Source organism: Dendropsophus ebraccatus, chromosome 8 (genome assembly GCF_027789765.1).
Source record: "Dendropsophus ebraccatus isolate aDenEbr1 chromosome 8, aDenEbr1.pat, whole genome shotgun sequence".
NCBI lineage: Eukaryota > Metazoa > Chordata > Amphibia > Anura > Hylidae > Dendropsophus > Dendropsophus ebraccatus.
The window spans coordinates 91,503,995-91,527,032 of record NC_091461.1 but is presented as its reverse complement, the minus strand read 5'-3'; the positions used below and the strand labels follow the sequence as shown (position 1 = coordinate 91,527,032).

At 42.3% G+C, this 23,038-nt stretch overlaps 1 pseudogene; it reads right to left on the bottom strand.

The window, feature by feature from the left end:
* Positions 1-18,503, bottom strand: LOC138800065 (zinc finger protein 585A-like; annotated as a pseudogene).
* Between the last annotated feature and the right edge of the window lie 4,535 nt (positions 18,504-23,038).

Genomic DNA, 23,038 nt, shown 5'->3' with positions numbered 1-23,038 from the left:
TCAATATGTTTTTTTCTCTGTGTGAGTTCTTTCATGTGCAAATAGAGATGATACCAGGTTCAAACACTTTCTACATATGGCACAGGAAAATGGCATCCCCACTGGATGAATTTTTTGATGTTGAACAAGAGATGCTTTCCGTGAGAAACATTTCCCACATTCTAGACAACAAAATAGCTTCTCCTCTGATGTTTAACAAGAACTGATTTTTGAGAACATTTCCCACATTTAGAACATGAGTACGGTTTCTCCACTGTGTGAGTTCTTTGATGGTCAACAAGATTTGATTTCTGTGTAAAACATTTCCCACATTCTTGGCATGAAAATGACTTTTCCCCTGTGTGATGTCTTTGATGTTAAAGAAGGGCAGCTTTCTGAGTAAAACATTTACTACATTCTAAACATGAAAATGGCTTCTCTCCTTATATGTGGCGCACACACACAGAGGTTGCACCCCTTCTGCTTGCTGGTGGGAGAGAGGGCCGCAATGCAAATAAATCATCATGAAAACAAGCGTTTGTGAATAGGTTTAATTGCTTCTGGGCCCTTGGTGCCACAACATGGTCTCTGTGCCATATAATAAATGTCCCCAAGGTCTTTTACAGCCTTATATCTTAAAGTGTCACTGTCTTTATAACTTTCAAAACCTAAATCAAAAGTAGATGTGCTATAAAGCAAGTTTGCAATTTACATTTTTTTTTTTTAGTTCTAGGATCTTCTGCTCATTGATTTCCTCCTGTATCAGGAACTGAGGTAAAGGCTCCATGATTAGGTGCAGAGTTCTTATCGATTTTTCAGACACAGGGGCTTGACGGTGCTTAATAGACATCTTCTTCACTACTGTGTAATCCTGTTGATGAAGATACTTGTTAACACCTATTACTACATACATTTACAGACCCCCTCACCTCTTTACTCATCTATATCTTATTAAAGGGAAACTAACAACAGATCAGAACACTCTAACCTGCTTTTATGTTCCCATAGAGCACGGGATGCTGAGCATGAAGGTCATTTTCTTACCTTCATCTTCAGCACTGTTTTAGTTAAATCTTCAGTTTACTTAATATGTAAATTAGTTGGTTTGGTGCACTGGGGGAGGGACTACAGCCCTTAGTGCACTGATTTGTCCCTCCCCTTCCCATGAGTACTGAGGCAGTGCTCTGTAGTATGAGAGGGGCGGGTAGATGGCTAAATTGGTGCATTGAGGATGGTAGTCCTGCCTCCAGTGCTCCTCGCTGCCTAATTTTCATCTAATTAAATTATAGGTTTACATAAACTGATGCTGAGGATGAAGGTAACAAAATGGCCTATATTCTCAGTGATCTGTGCCATAAGCGAACATAACGGCAGGACAGAGTCTTGTAACCTGCTGTTACTTCCCTTTTAACATGCATAAGTATGATGTACTATGACATCCCAGAATCCGTTACCTCTCCAGTCAGCTGGAAGAGCATTTCTAGGATTAGATTTATTATACTGTCTGCCATCTTTTTCCCGTCTCCACCCATCCTAGAAACAATCTTATATTGTAGGTTTTTTATTGAACATATTAGAGACACATTGGATTCCAATTAAGCATCCTTTTATAAATTCTGAGATGCTTTTGGATTTTCCAGATTTTCGACTTCACTGAATGTAATGTTGAGAACTTCAATAAAGTAGTTCACACAGTGGTGTTGTCTTATGTTTTGTATTGTTTATTTTATTTATTTATTTTACAGACACATACATATAATTATTATATTACACATTATATTCAATTTTTTTTTCTTCTTTATAACCTTTAGTAACTGCATATGATACCCATAGTGTGTTGTATAATCACCTTGCTCCTTGTAAATTATTTTTATTATTGGTAATATATATATATTTTTTTATTTTATTTTTTTTAATAGCTCTTCTTCAGGCTTTCATGATTTACAAATGATAATCTATATTCTACATCAACTTTCTCACAGATCAGCTTTGCAACATAGAGCCATGTCGTAGACCATGTTAGTCAACTGATATCTGGACTGTTTGCTGCCCATGTCATTTAGTCCATATGTTGAGGAGATGAAGTAACATCCTGAAAAATCACATTGCCACTACCAATTTTCTATTGATGTAATACGTATCCACATTTTCCGTGTATAGTTGTGCATTGACTGTAGAAGCTACTGTTGATTGGTACTTTGCAGCAATTCGCTTTAGCGGTCTGTAACCTACATTTCTACTGTTTAGGTTATTTCCTGTAATAAGTGTATATTGGTGATTTGTATAACTTTTGGGGGGCAATACAATACTTTAATAAAATTTTCTCCTTAAGGCTACAAACCCACTTGGCGGGTCTGCAGCGAGTCCCCTTGCTGCGTATTTGCAGCGAGACTCGCTGCAGATCCCGGCCCTATACTTTTAATGGCAGACAAACACGCAGCAGGGATGTACTTCCCTGCTGCGAGTTTGTCTGCAGCCAACCCCATTAACCCCCCGGCCGCCGGAGCTGATACTTCACCTGATCCCGGCTCCGGCGGTTCCCGATGTCTTCAGCAAGCCGGAGCGGGGACCAGGTGAAGTATATGCTCCAGCCAGCCGCCCGCAGCCCCTTTAACACCTCCCGCAGCCCAGGCCGCCCGATCGCCCCCCCCCCCCCCCCCACAGCACCGATCGCACGCCCCCACCAATTGCCCCGGCTGCTCGATCGTCCCCCCCGGCAGCACCGATCGTCCCCCTGCAGCCCCCATCGGGGGGGGGGGGGGGGCCATCGAGCGGCCGGGGCTGCAGGGGGGCGATTGGGGAGGGGCGTGCGAGCGATCGGTGCTGCGGGGGGCGTGCGATCGGTGCTGCGGGGGGGGGGGGGGGGGGGGCGATCGGGCGGCCTGGGCTGCGGGAGGTGTTAAAGGGGCTGCGGGCGGCTGGCTGGAGCATATACTTCACCTGGTCCCCGCTCCGGCTTGCTGAAGACATCGGGAACCGCCGGAGCCGGGATCAGGTGAAGTATCAGCTCCGGCGGCCGGGGGGTTAATGGGGTGGGCTGCAGACAAACTCGCAGCAGGGATGTACATCCCTGCTGCGTGTTTGTCTGCCATTAAAAGTATAGGGCCGGGATCTGCAGCGAGTCTCGCTGCAAATGCGCAGCGAGGGGACTCGCTGCAGACCCGCCAAGTGGGTTTGTAGCCTAAGGGTGCGTTTACACATACAGGATCTGCAGCAGATTTGATGGCGCAGATTTGAAGCTGCAGATTCAAAGCAAGTCAATTCTGGGCCATCAAATCTGCTGCAGATCCTGTACGTGTGATTGCACCCTTAATGGTGGTTTTTCTCTAACTTATTACCGTTGTCTCCTAAACGTTGACCTCTGTTCTGCCCATCTCTTTATTTGTTGTCTTGTGCATTCTGTATTATGCCTGCTGCTTTTCTATCCTGATTCATTGACATGTTCCTTGTTCTACCTGTATGTTTTCCTTTTATAACCCTTCTGTTTAATCCACACCGACAGCTGGTGTCCATTGTGTCAATTAACAATTCTCTAGTTGGGGCCATGTTTGCATTCAGTTAACCCTTTGATGACCAGGCTAATTTTTGTTTTTGTGATTTTGTTTTTTCTTCCCTGTGTTTAGAAGGCCAAAGCGCTTGTATTTTTCAGCTACAGACCCACAAAAGCCCTTATTATTTGTGACACCTGTTGTAATTTGCAATGACAGACTTAAAGGTGAAGTCCGGCGAAAATTTTTATTAAAGAAGAGGGACACAGGGCACTGGAGGGACACTGAGCATCCCTCTGCCATCATCCTCTCCAGCAGCCACAGCCCGCACAGCTCTGGGAGTCGGGTCGTGACATCACCATTTTATGGTGTAAAGTGTATGGTGCTCTCCTGACTCATCTGTCGGTGGAGATAAGGGTTAGGAAAATTAATTCCCGATTCCTTTGTTCTAAGAGAGCTAAGCCAGAGCTCTCTGGCTGCAGCTTAACCCTTCCCATAGAGAACAAAGAAATGCTGGACAGTGCTGAAAGTTCCAATGTATGGAGAGGATGGGGAGATATAGTTTGTCCGTCAGTTATTGAGGGTGTATGACCACCTTAGTTGTGGTGATTCCACTAGTTGTCAGCGTTTGTCTACCATTAGTTTTATTCCTGTTTAATGGTAACCAAAAAAGGTATCTTCCCTCCATGACTCATCTGATGTTTAGCAAGATCTGATTTCTGAGAGAAATATATCCCACATTCAGAACATGAATATGGTTTCACCACTATGTGAGTCCTCTGATGTCTACCAAGATCTGATTTCTGGGTAAAACATTTTCCACAGTCCAAACATAAAAATGGTTTCTCCCCAGTGTGAGTTTTTTGATGGATAATAAGATATGATTTCCGAGTAAAACATTTACCACATTCTCGACATGAAAATGGCTTTTCTCCCGTGTGAGTTCTTTGATGTTCAACAAGAGTTGTTTTAAGGCTATAACGCTTTCCACATTCTGAACAAGAAAAGGGCTTCGCCCCTGTGTGAATTCGCTGATGTCTATCAAGATCGGATTTCTGTTTGAAAGCTTTACCACATTCTGAACATAAAAATGGTTTCTCCCCAGTGTGAGTTCGTTGATGTACAACAAGAGTTCTTTTGAGGGCAAAACATTTGCCACATTCTGAACATAAAAATGGCTTCTTCAGTGTGTGAGCTATTTGATGTTCAAATTCGCTTTGGCGGCCTTTTTGTATAACAGAATGTGATAAATCAGCAGATAGGACCTGTTTAAAAGGATCTGAAGACAGAGATTTGCTGTGAAGTTCTGAGGGTATATCTAGGTAAATGACATGCTCATCATACATATTTCGAGTGATATAACAATCATCTGCTTTAGACATCAGGTGTCCCTCTGAGCTCCCGATAAAGTCACCTGCCAAAAAAAAACCAATTAAAATTTTTTGAATAATTTCACTTTAAAACTTGAGCATTGATATTTAATAATTCATTATAAAGAATGGCACACATATTGCAAGGCAGGTAGCAAAATTCTATTAGTAATTCAAGCAAAACAGATTCCAATCTACAACACTAGGCCCAGTAAGGACCAGTAGATCATTATACAGAAAAAAGAGAGCTTTGGTCAGCTCTCCTAGAACACCATTCACACTAGGCAGGAGCACGTTGCTATGGCTGAATTTGCAAACATACAAAAACACAGAAAAATGCAACAGCTCATGCAATGAGCAATGGCAAGATACAGACCCACTACAGACATGAAAATTGTTAAAAGCAGCCCTCCCCAACTGCCAAAAAAAAATTCCCACAAAAATAATGAGGCTTTTGGTTACCATTTAAAAACAGTGTAAACCACCCCACCACGATAAGGTGGCCTCATATCGGGGTGGACCTTACACCGTACTATGGCCTCTCCATGTCTGTACTGGGTCTGTATCTTGCCATTGCAGTGAGCTGTTGCATTTTTCTGTATTTTTGTGTGTTTGCAATTTCAGCCATAGCAACGTGCTCCTGCCTAGTGTGAACGGTGTTTGAGGAGAGCTGACCAAATTGGTCTTTTGTTCTGTGTTCTGCCTCTACTTGGTCGTGCACTCCACCCATCCCACCCAGGTGGTGTAATTACTTTTGCAGGTCCATTTACACAGAAAGATTATCTGACAGATTATCTGCCAAAGATTTGAAGACAAAGCCAGGAATGGATTTGAAAAGAGGAGAAATCTAAGGCTTTCCTTTATTACCTGATCTCTGTTTATGTTCTGTTTCTGGCTTTGGCTTCAAATCTTTGGCAGATAATCTTTCTGTGTAAATGGACCCTAAGATGGATCTTGCATGCCCAGAGCATAGGCGTATTTCATGCCATGGAGAGGCCATAGTACAGTGTAGGGTCTACCCCGGCATGGGGCCACCTTATCGTTGGTTGGGTGGTTAACACTGTTTGCAAATAGTAACTAAGAGCCTCATTATTTTTGTGGAGATTTCTTTTTAGCAGTTGGGACGCTGCTTTTAACTATTTTCATGTCTGTAGTGAGTCTGTATCTTGCCATTGCGGTGAGCTGTTGCATTTTTCTGTGTTTTTGTGTGATCACAATGTTATACCATCAGGCTCTTCAGATGCAGTTTCCCACTTCTGTATCTAGGCCAGAAATTTTGTAGGTTCACATGTCAGTGTATGACCACTGTTTTCTAGTAAAAAGCTGAGTGATGAAATACAATGGGACTTGTGACTCTGTGCTATAGGGTAACATACAAAAAGCAGGGTGGAACAATGAGCAGTATAGTAATGTTTGTAGCCATGGCTTTGGAGTGGATTTAATCCAAGAAGGATTTTTTTAAATCACCTGGTCCCAGTACGTTATACAGATTTGTAAATTACATCTATTTAAAAAAAACTCAAGCTTTTCAGTACTTTTCAGCTGCTGCATGCCCTACAGGAAGTGGTGTATTCTTTCCAGTCTGACACAGTGCTCTCTGCTGCCACCTCTGTCTGTGTAAGGAACTGTCCAGAACAGGAGAGGTCTGTTATGGGGACTTGTTACTGCTCTGGATAGTTCTGCTAACAGTTGATTTGAAAAAAAAAAAAAAAAAAAAAATTCTCTGTAGTAGCCCTTTAACAAATACACTTGTTTTGTCTAAAAGGACCTGCTTACATAACAGCCCCACAAATGGGTGTACAAACGTATGCTTATGTAACTAACTGTGGCTGTCATCACTGATATGAGGGCACTGGGTCATCTGAGCACATGCACATAAAAAGGAAGCCATGGCATGTTATTTTTTAACATGTCAATTCTTTGGGCGGATGGCGGAATCTGCCTGAGCATAAAATGGAGCCTATGGGACGGGCGGAACTTTAAAGGACAACTCCCGCGGGACCCCAAAAAAAAAAAAAACACACACACACACAGACACCATACTCACCATCTCTCCGGTGACGATCGCCACTCGATTCGCCCGCCGCCCGCCTCTCCGTCGCCGCCGTCCGCCATCCAGCGATGTCTCCGACTTCCGGGTCCAGGGGATGGAAAAGGCTGCCAGTGCGCTTGCGCACCGGCAGCCTTTTCATTGGCTGGAGCGCATCACCTGGCTTCCAGCAAGCTCAGCCAATCAGGGCTGAGCAAGCTGGAAGCCATGTGATGCGCTCCAGCCAATGAAAAGGCTGCTGGTGCGCAAGTGCACCAGCAGCCTTTTCATCCCCATTCACTTTGCATGAAGACGCCGAGGAGGAAGAAGACCCGGACCGCCCCTCGGCTCTGACGTCGTCGTCACCAGATGCCGCCCCGGAGAAGAGGACCGTGACGATCGTAATAGGTAATGTATACATTCTTTAACTTCCGGGGTGGGGGGTCGGGGGTCCGAAAGTGGGGGAAGGGGGCCAGGCCGGGTATTTAACCACATTACAAAGTTATATAACTTTGTAATGTGTGTTAAATGAGCAAAAAAAAATTTTTGTGGGAGTTGTCCTTTAAGCTTGGGTACTCCGCTCGGAATCTGTAGTGTGCACATACCCTAACAATTATACAAAGCACAGTGTGTGGCTGTATTATAGTCAGAGGGCAGAGTGTGTAGCACTATTATAGACAGACAGAACAGACATTATTGTAGCCTGTACATCAGTACAGACTAAGCGACTCTATGGTTACTCACCTTGGGGGTAATCTGTAGGAATGTTTTCTTTACACTGCTCATCTCCCTTCAGAAATCTTTCTACATGTTCCATTATAGCAGTAACATTATTCAGATCTTTACCCTAATTGAAAAAACATGCTGTAAAATTCAGCTGAGACTTGGATAAGTCATGTGAAATTTTTTAGGTGACCTAAAATGATCATGACTAGCAAAAATTACAATATTTTTTGAGCCAAATGGCTACAGGCATTCTAGAAGATGGACATAAATAATAGATAACTTCTCACTGATAACCTTGAAGAGTTGCAGAGGAGCACTAAGGCCCAGAAACGCTCCTTTGGCCTATGATCGGCCTGTGTAATGCTGCGTTTACACGGAACGATTATCGTGCGAATTCGCACAATAACGGTCGAATTCGAATGATAATCGTACGTGTAAACGCAGCGAACGATCAACGATTGATCTTTCAACAGGTTCCCAAATCGTCGTTGATCGTTCGCAAAAAATTCCGTGTGTGTGTTCCGTGTGAACAGTCGTTCGCCGATTTAACCAATGTGTGAGATAGGCTTTAAGCGATCGCAAAACGAATTTCCGTACGATATATCGTACCATCTAAACGCTGATCGTTCTAAAAAAAACAAAACATTACTCCGACATCGTTAATCGTACGATCGGGCGAATTATCGTTCCGTGTAAACGTAGCATAAGAGTGACATTGATCAGCTGTGAAGCGGGAAAATGCCTGATCCTCAGCTGATCATATCTTTTGTGCAGGCTTTAAAATCTATTGCTATAGGCCGCACATCTTTCTGTGTTAACAGGGAATGTGCAGCTGATAGCAATAGATTTAAATGGCCACATAAACAATACAGTGACCAATTGTGTGGCCTGGCCACTCAATTCTTCGTGCCTTCTAAATCTCACTGATCTCACTTCTAAATCTCACTGATAGGCACTTGCTTGTGTCCTTGCACGGCCTCATATCGTGTCAAAGGACCCCTAGACAGGTATAAATCCAACCTATTGGTTCCATATCAACATAGGTGCGAAAAGTGTTAGAAAATCTAGGTAAAGTCTAATATCTATGGTCTGCTTTATTCCTAAAATCTCTGCTCTTCTCAATAAACAACTGTAAAACAAGTCATACTGTTGGATAAAGCAAGACTGAACACAAGGCCTTCATAGCTCTTTGACAGATCACAGGTAATATTTTTAGAAAACTTATTTCCATATACCTTATAATCCCATGGAATACTGTGATTTTCTTCTGAACAATCTTGTTGAATAGAAGGACTCGGACATCTGTCTGGTGTTTCTATCTTGCTGGGTCTAACTGTAAGAGACATTTACGTGACTGACTACATTCTTTCAGCAGAAATAAAGGATGTGTGTATTCAGTGATGTCTTACCTGGTGATGTGCAGGACTGGTGCTCCTCCCACATGACGTCACTGTATAGATCTTTGTGTCCTTCTATATACTCCCACTCCTCCATGGAGAAATGGACAGTGACATCCTCACATCTTATAGGGACCTGAAATACACAATTATATAGTCATCTTATATCCAGAATAATATTAACCCTTAGACAACCCAGGACGTATAGTTACGCCATGGAAGTCTGTCCCCAGACAACCTAGGGCGTAACTATACGTCCTGGGTGTTTCTCCGGCTATGAAGCGTGCTCCGGAGCGGAGCTCGCTTCATAGCAGGTGGGGCGACCGCGGCGTTTAAGTGTAAGTGACAGGGGGAGTCCCCTGTCACTTACCGATCGGGACCCCCGCAGTGTTACTGCGGGGGTCCCGATCGTTAAAACGGACTGCCGGAGGTCTCTCACCTGCCTCCGTGCGGTCCGATCGGCGATCTGCTGCACTAAGCCTGCACAGGCAGGCTCAATGAGCAGATCGCCGATAACACTGATCAATGCTATGCCTATGGCATAGCAATGATCAGTGTAAAAATCAAAGTACTGTATGTAAAAGTCCCCCAAAGGGACTTCAAATGTGTAAAAAAAAAATTTAAAACTCTAACACACTGCCCCAAAGCCCCTCCCCCAATAAAGGTTGAAATCACCCCCCTTTCCCATTATATAAATAAAACATATAAAAATAAACAAATAAACATATAATATACCGTAGCGTGCGTAATTATCCAATCTATTAAAATATAACAAGCGTCATTGCGAACGGTAAACGGCGTACATGAAAAGAGGGAAAAAAAGTGCACGGATTACCGATTTAATGTTACATTATATACAAAAAAAAAATTAAAAAAAGTGATCAAAACGTCCGATCTTCACAAATATGGTATTAATAAAAACTAGAGATCATGGCGGAAAAAATGACACCCCATACAACCTCATAGGTGAAAAAATAAAACCGTTATAAGCGTCACAATAGGGCTATTTTATTTATAATTAATTGCCAAAAAAAAGGATTTCATTTAAAAAAAATATATATATATAACATTAGAGAATTTGTGTAACCTGCATATGGTTGTGTTCGGGCTGACCTATAGAATAATAGTATCATGTCGTTGTTACCATATAGTGCATTACGTAGACACAGGAACCCCCCAAACATTACCATATTGCATTCTTTTTTACGATTTTACCAATTTATACTTCATAAATAATATATTTGGGATTCCATCATACATGTTATGGTAAAATGAAAGATGCCATTACACAGTACAACTATTCCTGTAAAAAACAAGCACTTACATGGCCTGTAGATAGAAACTGAAAGTGCTAGAGCTCTTAGAAGGGGAGGAGGGAAAAACAAAAACACTAAGATCAAAATTTGCGCGGCCCACTGGGTCATTTTGGGCCTGGTCCTCAAAGGGTTAAAGGGACCATCCTTGGTGGCACTTGCCACAGCGTAGCTGCATATGCCAATGATTTGCTCTTCTTCTTGTCCTCCTCTGGGATCTCTTTCTCTACTCTATTGGCTGAAATTAAAACTTGAGCAACTGATAGCAATGTTAAACAATAGACTGGAAGCCTTTGAGAAAGTATTGTCGTCATGGGATATTGGGTCCAGAGGGAGTCACACAGACCTCCTAGCTATGCTGGCTAATTATCTTGGTTGAGGGCAGTCTCTTATTTCCCTCCCCTTTCTCCCTATGTCTCTCATCTTGTCTTACCCCCTGGTCAAAGCCAAATCTATATGAACTAGGAACGTCTTTACTATGTATACTATTAGAAAGATGAGTATTTTTGCTGACTACATTTTTGTAATGTTATCCTTATGATGATCTGTATGTTCTATTGTTTGTGAATGATTTTTGAAAATGTATTAATAAAAATAGTCTAATAAAAAAAAAAAAAAAGCTCATCACTTGGTTCCTATGTACTGGTCAAGAGACATGTTTAACTAATAAGCCATTGAAACTAAGGGCCCTATTACATGGGATGATTATCGTGCGAAAAATCGTTAAATCTTTCGAATTTAAACGATCATAGTTCTGTGTAATTGCAGGCAACGATCGAAAAATCGTTCGTATGTCGTTGATCGTTGATTTAGATCTGAACCTAAAATTATCGTTCGCTAATCGTTTGCTGTAATTCCACGTTCGTTCGCTCAAGTTCCGCGTTTTTTCACTAATCGTTCAGTGTAATTGCACATTGTTCATTGTTTTTCTGGAATCAGAAGGAATAAACGATCATAGTAACGATAGCAATAACGATCATAGTAACGATTGTAACTAACGATTATCACTCTGTGTAATATGGTGAACGATTTCAGGTTAACGATAAACAATCTTGTTTGCGATTGTTTATCGTTAGTCGTTAATAGTTAAAAATCGCTCAGTGTAATAGGACCCTAACTTTCTCCCCCTCCTACAATGGATCAAACTGAATCTAGTATCTCTTCCAGGCTTTATCGACCTTTATGTTGGGTAAATTAGTTTCCAATAAACCGGTCCAAATTGCCAGTTCCAAGCCCAAATTGCCTAGTCTGATGGTGGCATTGGGCTTCCTGATATTGATGCTTATCATCAAACTGCCCATTTGATAAGGGTTGTAGACTGGTGTTGCACTAAGGGGCACAAGAAATGAATATCCATGGAACAGGTCTTCCTTCACACCCTACTAGGGGCTGCTATGGTTAGGGAGGCAGATCCCCTTGAAGGTGCAGCCACCCTGCGATTAGACCCACCCTAAAGTAGTGTCTAATGGTGTGTTTACACAGAGATTTATCTGACAGATTTTTGAGGCCAAAGCCAGAAACAGACTATAAACAGGGAACCAGTCATAAAGGAAAGACTGACATTTCTCCTCTTTTCAAATCCATTCCTGGTTTTGGCTTCAAAAATCTGTCAGATAAATCTCTCTGTGTAAACGCACAATTCCTCTTTCCCTAATGCAGATATTTATCCATCTTAATGTACCTGGCCTTTCCCCCAGAGACTGTGACGCTTGGACGCTGGGGCATCTCTCCCATTAAAAGTGTGTTTTTGTTTTGCTTTTCTAATTATTTACACCTTTCATATTTTTTTTTTTTATCAAAAATAAAGAATAAAAAAAACAAACACACAATGACAGAGTCATCATCCAGACACCACAATAATATTACAATATAGTGTCCCAGCATTCGCAGCAGCGCTCACCTCTCCAGTCAGCAGTTCTATGATCTTGTTGGCGAGTTCTAGGATCTTCCGTTCACTGATTTCCTCCTGTATCGGGGTCGGAGGTGAAGTCTCCATGAGTGGGCTCAGCGATCTTTCCCATCTTTCAGACACGGGAGCCCGGCAGCGCTCACTAGGGCTCTTCTTTACTACTGTGTAATCCTGTTTATGGAGAGACAACTTCATACCAATGACTACATACATTTCTACAGTGTGTCGCCTGTCCACTCATACACATATATTATTATCATGTTATATGACATCATTCTCAACATTGACAATTGTTGTTATTATGTAAAATGACATTATTCCCAGTATCTCTCACCTCTCCGGTAAGCCAGAAGATTATCTCTAGGGTGAGATTCAATATAGTTTCTGCCATCTTGTTCCTGTCCCTATCCCTGTCCATCTGTGATGCGTCAATCCAAGAAATTATATTACAAAGAAGATATCGACCGAGAAGCCCCTATGTTGTATGAACCTAAATGGAAAGAATTTTTTTTTTTTTTTTAAATAAAATAACTGGATATAAGTGGCAATATTTGAGGAGATATAAAAGAGGACCTGTCAGCTCTCCTAACAAATCTCTTGAAATCCACGTTAGTTCTTAACCACATATGTACAGAACCCTGGAGGTCTGTAAAACCTAGTCAGGGGCTTAAACCTAAACTGGTACTTTTTTATAAAAAAATGGGTGATGTGTAAGATTAGGGGGGACTACTGGGACACCCTGGGATCTCCAGAATGGGGCCCTGATTAATTGTTATGAATGGAGTGGTATGCGCACCGCCGCTCCATTAAAGAGGTAGTGCGAGCTAAACAATTATTCACAAAATAACACACATTACAAAGTTATACAACTTTGTAATGTATGTTATGTATGTGAATGGCCCCCTTCCCCGTGTTTCCCCCCACCCACGCTAGACCCAGAAGTGTGGTGCATTATACTCACCGCATCTCATGTCGACCCCCGTCCGCCATCTTGGGACAATGACGTAGTCTTCGGTAGGCTGGACAAACCACTCCATCCGCCCCATCTGCCGCCAATCGCGGCTGAGCACAGTTATGACGCGGCAGAGGGGGCCGGCATGAGGGACGGATGGAGTGGTGCGGCCGGCCTACCGAAGACGACGTCATTGTCCTAAGATGGTGGACGGGGGTCGACATGAGATGCGGTGAGTATAATGCACCACACTTCCAGGTCTAGCGTGGGTGGGGGGAAACACGGGGAAGGGGGCCATTCACATACATAACATACATTACAAAGTTGTATAACTTTGTAATGTGTGTTATTTTGTGAATAATTGTTTAGCGCCGCACTACCCCTTTAATTGTCTATGGAGCTGTGAAAGATAATTAAGCGTTGTATTCAGCTGTCTCCAGCAGCTCCACAGACATTGAATGGGGTGGCGGAATGCTGCATTTACACGAAGCGATAATTCGCTCAATTGATCGTTTAACGATTTTGAAGCAACGATTTGGTTTTTATAACGATCAGCGTTTAGACGAATAAATGATTAGAAAAAGTTAGAAAATTTGTAAGAAAAATTGTTATTGCGATCGTTTTTAAGATCGCTTAAGCCCATCTTTCACATAGGGTGAATCTTTGAAAGAATGTTTACTCGAAGCGATCTGCAAATTTTTAGCGAACGATGAACAACGATTTGAGAACATGTTGAAAAATAAAAATTAACGATTTCTCGCTCGTCACTGTGTTTACACGCAACGATTATCGCTCAAATGTGATCGTTATTGGGACATTTCAAACGATAATAGTTCCGTGTAAACGCAGCAGAACACATACTTATCTTGTTTGCCACTTCATTCAGAGCGATCATAAATCTGTTACTTGTCTGACAGATATTCCTCCCAGCCTCACATGCACGCTTAGCTGAAAAGAAAGTATGGATAGTAACAGGGAGAGTATTGTGGTTTTATGTTTTGGCTGATTGGTGTGCGCAGACACAGATGGAGAATGTGTATACATATGCTCCCAATAACCAGTCTAGTAGTATGTGGAGCTCCTTTTCCTTTAGAATATTGGCCCATATGGACAGGTTAGCGCTTTACGGTTGCTGCAGATTAGATGGCGGTGTACTCTAAACAGTTTGTCCCCTATAGGACTGGGGCAGAAGATGGCAGCCTGGCTAATTATAGATTACACTTTGTTCCCTATAGAACCATCAGAGGTAAAAGTCAGTACCAACATATATGTCCACCGGTACCTTGTGAGGAATGCCGCACACAGGCATTTATGACCCAAGGACTCCCTATTTAAAGGGATATGCCCATCTCAACTAATATAGTTATAACTGTAGGGGACATCAAGACAAATATTTATGCAAGTACATGTTTCCTCCTGATATGCTGCTGTTTCCCTCCCATTGTTGACAGCCTGTTGTCTGGGTTACTGACCACCACTCTGCTCTAAAAGCAGTGGTCTGGCTAGCTTTTCTTTTACCAGAGGAATATGAGAATGAAAGCTGAGCTGTGATTGGTTGCTACGGACAGCAAATAGGCTCCCCCTCCCCTGTATATAAAACCCCTGTGCCACCTTTGCCATTTCCAGGTCAGACTGATTAGAATAGTGTATCAAAGGTATTTCAAATCTATTGCAGATCAGTTGCGGGAAATCTGCAGCAAATCAGCATTGTGTGAACATCCCCTTTAAGTAAATAATGTTAGGGCTGACATCTCATTCAGGGTATATTCACACCTACAGGAACTGCGTGTGCAATCACTCCAGTATACAGGCATACATACAAGGAGAAATAGAGCGTCACACACCTCATTCAGCAGTAGTTATGTGGATGCACTGTGAGTACAGGACCTGTGATGATGTCACAGTCATGTGATCAGACATGTGTGGGAGGAGTCAATGAATCACATGATCAGGTTTACGAGCTCAGTGTTTGCAGCAGGGAACATGTGGCAGTGCTGTGTGCTTATACTGTAATTTCTGTAATATGGGAGCAGGGAGGGGAGTTATACTGTAATTTCTGTAATATGGGAGCAGAGGGGGGGGGGGTATACTGTAATTTCTGTAATATGGGAGCAGGGAGGGGGGTCCATTTATATGCCGAGAAGCCAACCGGGAGATAAGAGAATAGGTAAAGGCAGCCAGTAGTTTATAATGAAGCATGCATTTATAAAAAAGCATGGCATGCATCTCTTTTGGGGCATCCCATTATTTTATTAGCCATGGCAGCGGCTGCCTGGCACTGATCACTAAAGTTGAGTTTACTGTCCACCCAGTGGCGTGACTCCCATAGAGGCAGGGTAGGCAGCTGCTATAGGGCCCGTGCAAGAGGGGGGCCTGGGGTAGAAGGTAAGAGTGTGTGTCCTTCTGCTTAACCCCTTATGTACTGCAGTGTGTAAGTGACCCAATGTTTACTTACATGCTGCAACACAAAAAAAGGGTTATCAAGCAGAAGACAAAGATCTCTGCTTCATTGCACTGATAACCTCTGACCTCTGTTCTCCAGCTGCGCAATCAAGTAGGAAAGGAAAATGTGCAGAGCTCCGTAAGCATATATATATATATATATATATATATATATATATATATATACACGCAGTGCTTTGTGTTGTGCGTAGGGGGGGGGGGGGGGCGTGAATCCTAGCTACACCCCTGTGTCCACCAATACCCCCAGGTCCTTTGTGGTAGCAGTTTTACCCAGTGTTTTATTATTTAGCACATTAGTAAACATAACTGGATATCAGGCGCTAATAAGGACCAAAAAGATTTTATAATTCTGTTCTACAATGCTTGTGGTAAGCCTGGTGGGTTGCATGTACCCCTCCATACCTCATGTCTATTAGACACTGCACTAGAGTACCCCAGACGTGTGCATGCAATGCGTGAAAATACACTAAATGCAAAGTGGGGAACCAAATACAATTGTAACCCCTCCATACGCAGTAATAAACATTCCAGTCCAGTATAAAGGCTTTATTCTGATAACAAAATCAGCACATCATACATCCATAATAAACTAATTTCCTTGCATAAAAGGAGTATTAATTATAAACAAAACAAAAAAAAAAAAATAAGAATGGTCTCTTGGGTGCAGTTAAAGGGGTACTCCATGATTTTTTTTTTTTCTTTCAAGTAAACTGGTTGATTTGTAAATTACTTCTATTAAAAAATCTCAAGTCTTCCAGTACTTATCAGCTGCTGTATGTCCTGCAGGAAGTGGTATATTCTTTGCAGTCTGACACAGTGCTCTCTGCTGCCACCTCTGTCCCTGATAGGTACTCTCCAGAGCAGCAGCAAATCCCCAAAGAAAACCTCTCCTGCTCTGGACAGTTCCTGTCATGGACAGAGGTGGCAGCAGAAAGCACTGTATCAGACTTAAAAAAAAAAAAAAAAACATTTCATGCAGGACATACAGCAGCTGATAAGTACTGGAAGACTTAAAATTTGTAAATAGAAGTCATTTACAACTTTATATAAAACTTTCTGAAACCAGTTGAAACTGAAGGGAGACAATCTAACCTGCTGGTAGGTCCCTATAGCACACGGGGAGCTGAGGATGAAGGTAATTTTCTTACTTTGTTCCTTTTGCCAGTTTCGGGAACTTTGTAGTTTATTAGATATGTAAATTAGGCAGTTTGATGCCCTGGGGTGGGACCACCCTCAGTGCACAGATCCAGCCTGCACCTTCTAATGAATATTGGGGCGGCGCTCCTCACTGCAGAGAGATGGCTAATAAGTCATTAGGAAGGTGGGCCGGCCAGGGTGGATCGCCCCCAGTGCACCAAACCACCGGCTCTATTCATTGCTATGGAGCGACGTAAAGAGCCGAGCACAGTGATTGGTTGCTAGGGACAACTAAGACAATTCGACTTTACACCAGTTTGATAAATCTCCTCCATAGTGAATATTGCAGCAGGAATGTATATGAGATTTTGAGGAAGTAAAATGCTGCAAAAAATCTGCAAGTGTTACAGATTTTACTGCGTCTGAATATCTGATTCACCGTTTATGCCTAAATATTTTCCAAAATACTTATTAAAATGGCTACTTCTCTGTGTGAGTCGCTTGATGTTTAAGGAAAGTTGATTTGTGGGCAAAACATTTACCACATTCTGGACATGAAAATCTTTTCTTATGAGTTTTTTCATGTGCAGTTACAGCCGACTTTTTATTAAAATCTTTCTTACATATGGAACATGAAAATGGTTTCACCGCTGTATGAATTTTTTGATGTTTAATAAAAGGTGCTTCTCTTGAGAAACACTTCCCACATTCTGGACATGGAAATGACTTCTTCTTGTGAATTTTCTGATGTTTAATAAGAAGGTCTTTTCGTGAGAAACGCTTTACACATTCTGGACAAGAAAATGGCTTCTGCCCTGTGTGACTCCTCTGATGTTGAACAAGATTTGATTTCTGTGAAAAACCTTTTCCACATATATTACATAAATATGGCTTCACCCCTGTGTGAATTCTCTGATGTCTTTCAAAATCAGCCTTTTTAGTAAAACTTTTTTCACATTCTGAACATGAAAATGGCCTCTCCCCTGTGTGAATTCTCTGATGTACTTCAAGAATTGTTTTGAGGGCAAAGCATTTACCGCATTCTGAACATGAAAATGGCTTTGTTGGAGCATGACGTTTCTGATGTTTAACAAGATACTGTTTGTGGGTAAAGCATTTCCCACATTCTGGACATAAAAATGTTTTTCGTGTGTGAGTTATTTGATGTGTTATTAGAGAGAACTTAAAGTTAAAACTATTTTCACATTCAGTACATGAAAATGGCTTCTCTCCTGTATGAGTCCTTTGGTGTGTATCAAAATTGGATTTTCTATAAAAGCATTGTTCACATTTAGAACATGAATATTTAGTCTTTTCTATGTGAATTCTTTGATGTGCAACAAGATTTGCTTTCCCAGGAAAACATTTCCCACATTCTGGGCATGAAAAAGGCTTCTTTAATTTATGAGTCCTCTGATGTTTAACAAGGTCTGATTTACGATGAAAACATTTTTCACATTCAGAACATGAATATTTAGTCTCATCTATGCGAGTTCTTTGATGTGCAACAAGATTTGCTTTCCGAGGGAAATATTTCTCACATTCTGGGCACGAAAATGGCATTTTCCCTGAGTGAGTTCCCTGATGTTCAATAAGATTGTGTTTATTGTTATAACATTTCCCACATTCTGTACAGGAAAACAACTTCTCCCTTGTGTGAGTTTCTTGATGCATAACAAGAGTTGATTTGAAGGTAAAACATTTGCCACATTCTGAACATGAAAGTGATGGCTTTTTCCTTTGATAAATGTGCCTCCGAGTTCTTGGTACAGCCATCTGCCAAAAATAAAATATTTTATTTTTGAATCAGTTAAACATAAAACTATTGACATTTTATAACATTCTGTATAAAACTTATTCAATCTGAAGCACCATTAGGTCCCGTTCACACTACAGAATCGGCACCCCTGCCGCCGAATCCTGCCTTCAATGTGTTTAAATGGGAGGGCTTGTACGCCTCTGCTCTCCGCGCCTCCCTGCTTAAAGAATTTACATGTCAATCCTTTGAGCGGAGAGGTGTGGAGGCACACGAGCCCTCCTGTTCACAGAGATTGAAAGCAGGATTCGGCACTGATTCCAAAGTGTGAACGGGGCCTTACACAGAGAATATCTGCTACAATACAGTGACTGAATTTTTTTTTTTTTATTACAGATTAACATCAAAGATATCTAAATAGAACATAATGCGTAACATAGAGTACAGGAAGGATAATATAATCACCCCCCGACATGTTGGCCATTTAACACATGGCTAACAAAAAGACAACCGGTTGAATGTCATTTAGATAAATAGAACCAAGAAATAAAAACATAATGAACCCCTGGATCAAATCCTACAGGGTATATGTATTTAGTCGTGTGTATTACCTGATGAAGTTAGGGGCTGGTGCCCCTTCAGTATAATGTCCTTGTACAGATCCTTGTGTCCTTCTATATACTCCCACTCCTCCATGGAGAAATAGACAGTGACATCCTGATACCTTATAGGAACCTGATACATACACAATAATACAGTCATCATCCAGAGACAATACCTCATTATTATTACTGTATAATGTCCCAGCATTCCCAGCAGCGCTCACCTCTCCAGTCAGCAGCTCTATGATCTTATTGGCCAGTTTTACAATCTGATCATTAGTTTCCTCCTGTGTCGGAGACTGAGGTGAAGGCTCTATAATTGGGCTCAGAGCTGTTCCCACAGGGGCCTGGCAGCGCTTACTAGACGTCTTCTTCACTACTGTGTAATCCTATGTATGAAGAGACATATTAATAACTATGACTAGGGGCGGACACAGACTGCATAGGGCCCCTGTGCAAAAAATTCTCCTGGGCCCCCCCATAAGCAAACTATGCCACCTCATTCCTGGCTGCCCCCCATCCCTACACACAATCCCCAACCTGACCCCCCAGTGGTCCTCCAGGTCATCAGGATGCCCAATGCTGGGATCGCCAATGTATGACAACCAGGTGAGGTCCCGAAGCAGGGCAGGAGCATGGAGCCGCTTTGGCCGGCCATGGCTCACATATCCAATGCGGTATGTAGGGCGGGGGGCAGTGGAGGGGTTCGCTAGACTGAGGCTCATAGTCCGAGCCTGAAGGGCCCCTCTGTTGGCCTGGGCCCCTGTGCAGCCGAACAGGTTGCACAAGTGATATTTCCGTCACTGCACTACATATACAGTATTTAAAACCCCCCTTACCTCTCCACTCATACACATGTATTATTATAATATAATACGGCATCATTCCCAGAATCTCTCACGAAAATGATCTTATGAAAACATCGACCAAGAAGATCCTATAGTGGAAGAATCTGAATAGATAGTGAGCTCATGTCAATCACACAAAAACCCATGTAAAAAAAATAATCAAAAACTCAATTATGGGGATAAGGGGAAACATATAAAGCGATAGTAGTGTATACTGGATGTGTAAATGTTGTATTCTCTCTGGTATGAATTGGAACATAAGTTTATTTACTTGTAAGTGAAGTGCCCCCAAGTTTAAAAGGAGTTGTCTGAGGAAAACAAAAACTTTGCCCATGGATGGGGGTGGTGAAAATAATAAACATTCTATACTCACCTCCTCCTGTCCAGTCACTTCCAGTCCTGCACTGGTTTATGCTTCTTCCAGGTTGTCCTGACCCCATAGGACTTGCCTACTGAGCCAATAGGACAGGACAACATACAACCTGCAGGGGACTTGAGCAGAAAATTATGGCAGGTTTAGTATTTTTACACCAACCCCTGCTGTGGAGAAAATGTTTTTCCTCGACAACCCGTTTTTTTTTAAAGAGATTATCTGCAGAGAAGAAGATGGCTAAAGCCTACTGCTCATCGGCACCGATTATCAGTCATGATAATCGTGTGCTGATAAAACTACATCCGCGCTTGATGTCAAATAGTTGCACAGTGTCTGATATTGCTGAGAACACCCTCGCACACTGTGTGCGTTTTGGAAGGAGGGGGAGAAAAAGTTTCAGCACTGCCAAGCAGGTGGGTTCAGCTGTCTACTGCTCACTAGACAACCCCTTTTAGGGTCCATTTACACAGAAAGATTATCCGACAGATGATCTGCCAAAGATTTGAAGCCAAAGCCAGGAAAAGACTATAAACAAAGATCAGGTCATAAAGGAAAGATTGAGATTTCTCCTCTTTTCAAATCCAGTCCTGGCTTTGGCTTTAAATCTTTGGTAGATAATCTGTCAGATAGTCTTTCTGTGTAAATGGACCCTAAGGTTAAAGCAGCTCCTTTTCATTACTATACCAATCATTGGATGCAGTAGTAGCGCTATATCCGCTGCGTGAAATCCGCTGCGAATCCGGTACGTGTGAAGCTACCCTAACAAAAATTTAGCAGTTTTTTTTTTACAGCACTATAATTCCATTTCACATACACCAAGGTTTTTTTTTTTTTTACAACATTGTAAAATGACTAATGTATTGCTTACATCCACTAATGATGTTTTGTTGGGAATAAGTTAGAATTGGGTATTTTCAAGTGTCAAAGAGGAGTTGTGGCTCTCTGGCCGTGCCGCACTCTGTCACGCCTCCTCCTTTTAAATAGTAATCATCTCAGCCTTCAGTTCCTGCGCCGCTGGTGATGCGCACGTTCTGTGTCGTAAACTTGTTCAAGTGCCATAGCCAGGAGGAAGAGCGGCACATGTATGCCGAGCAGTGACTCTTACGTCCGTCAATACGGTTGCACCGCTCTTTCTGGCTGCAGTGGAAGTTTAGCCGTACGGGAACTGGAGGCCAAGATTAAAATAATATTCAAAAGGAGAAGAAAGGAACCACCAAGGAGGAGGGGGGACAGAGGGCGGCATGGCCGGAGAGCCGCAACTCCTCTTTGACACTTTGTTACACTGAGAAAATGAAGATAGCACATTTTCTGCTACATGGACGGATAAGCTACAGGTATCACGTTGTATACAGGGATGTGACCGATCTAACACTGTCAGCAATTCAGCTGTTCGAGCACTGACAGATTCCCTTTAAGAACGTGTCCATGTAGTAGTATAAGTGAAACATTATGACGCTAAAAGTAGTCACTAGTAAACTTGTTTTCTGTGGAAAACAGCGCAGCTACTGACATGAATATTAACATACCTTGACCATTGATGAGTTCATGACCATGTGATCAGTAACAAGCAAAGGGAATCGGGGATGCTGAAAAAGCTAAAAGACTTTTGATGATATCATGATCATGTGATCAGCTACAGGTAAAATCAGGCTCCAGGTTGTGCTTCTGGAGGAGCTAAAGGACCTTTGATGATGTCATGACCACATGACCAGTCACATGTATATTAGGAGTCAGGTTAAAATTTTAAATTTAGAATATCCAATATTAGGTCAAGGAGAATTAATTAGACAAAAAATTTTTTTCAAATAGAGGTGCTTTCAAATTTTTTACCTCTTAAGGACATAGGACGTACCGGTACGTCCTATGTCCTCACTTGCACTTCCAAGCTTTGAAGTGCCGCGATCCCGGGTGCCGCGAGTAGCCCGGGACCGCTGCTATTAGCGGGCACGGTCTGATCGCCGTGCCCGCTAATTAGCTAATCGGAGGCAGCTGTCAAAGTTGACAGCTGCCTCCGATTACCGGAGGCAACGTTTCCCTGGTGTCTAGTGGGGGAGATCGCTCCTCCGGGACCTTGTCCCGGAGGAGCGATCTCCGTTACTGATGCCGGCCGGGGACGCGTCCAAGATGGCGCCGTCCTCGGCTCGGCACTCGTTCGTTTTCGGCTGCAGCAGCCGAAAGCAAACGAGTGCCGATCTCATGGATCTCTGCAGCATATCTATGCTGCAGAGATCTCAATGAGAGATCCAAGTGTATATACTAGAAGTCCCCCAGGGGGGCTTCTAGTATATGTGTAAAAAAAAAAAAAAAAGTGTTGTTAATAGTAAAAAGCCCCCTCCCCTAATAAAAGTCTGAATCACCCCCCTTTTCCCAGGTTTTAAATAAAAGTAAACAAATAAATAAATAAATAAACATGTTTGCTATCGCCGCGTGCGTAATCGCCCGAACTATTAATTAATCACATTCCTGATCTCGTACGGTAAACGGCGTCAGCGCAAAAAAATCCCAAAGTGCAAAATTGCGCATTTTTGGTCGCATCAAATCCAGAAAAAATTTAATAAAAAGCGATCAAAAAGTCGTATATGCGCAATCAAGGTACCGATAGAAAGATCACATCATGGCGCAAAAAATGACACCTCGCACAGCCCCATAGACCAAAGGATAAAAGCGCTATAAGCCTGGGAATGGAGCGGTTTTAA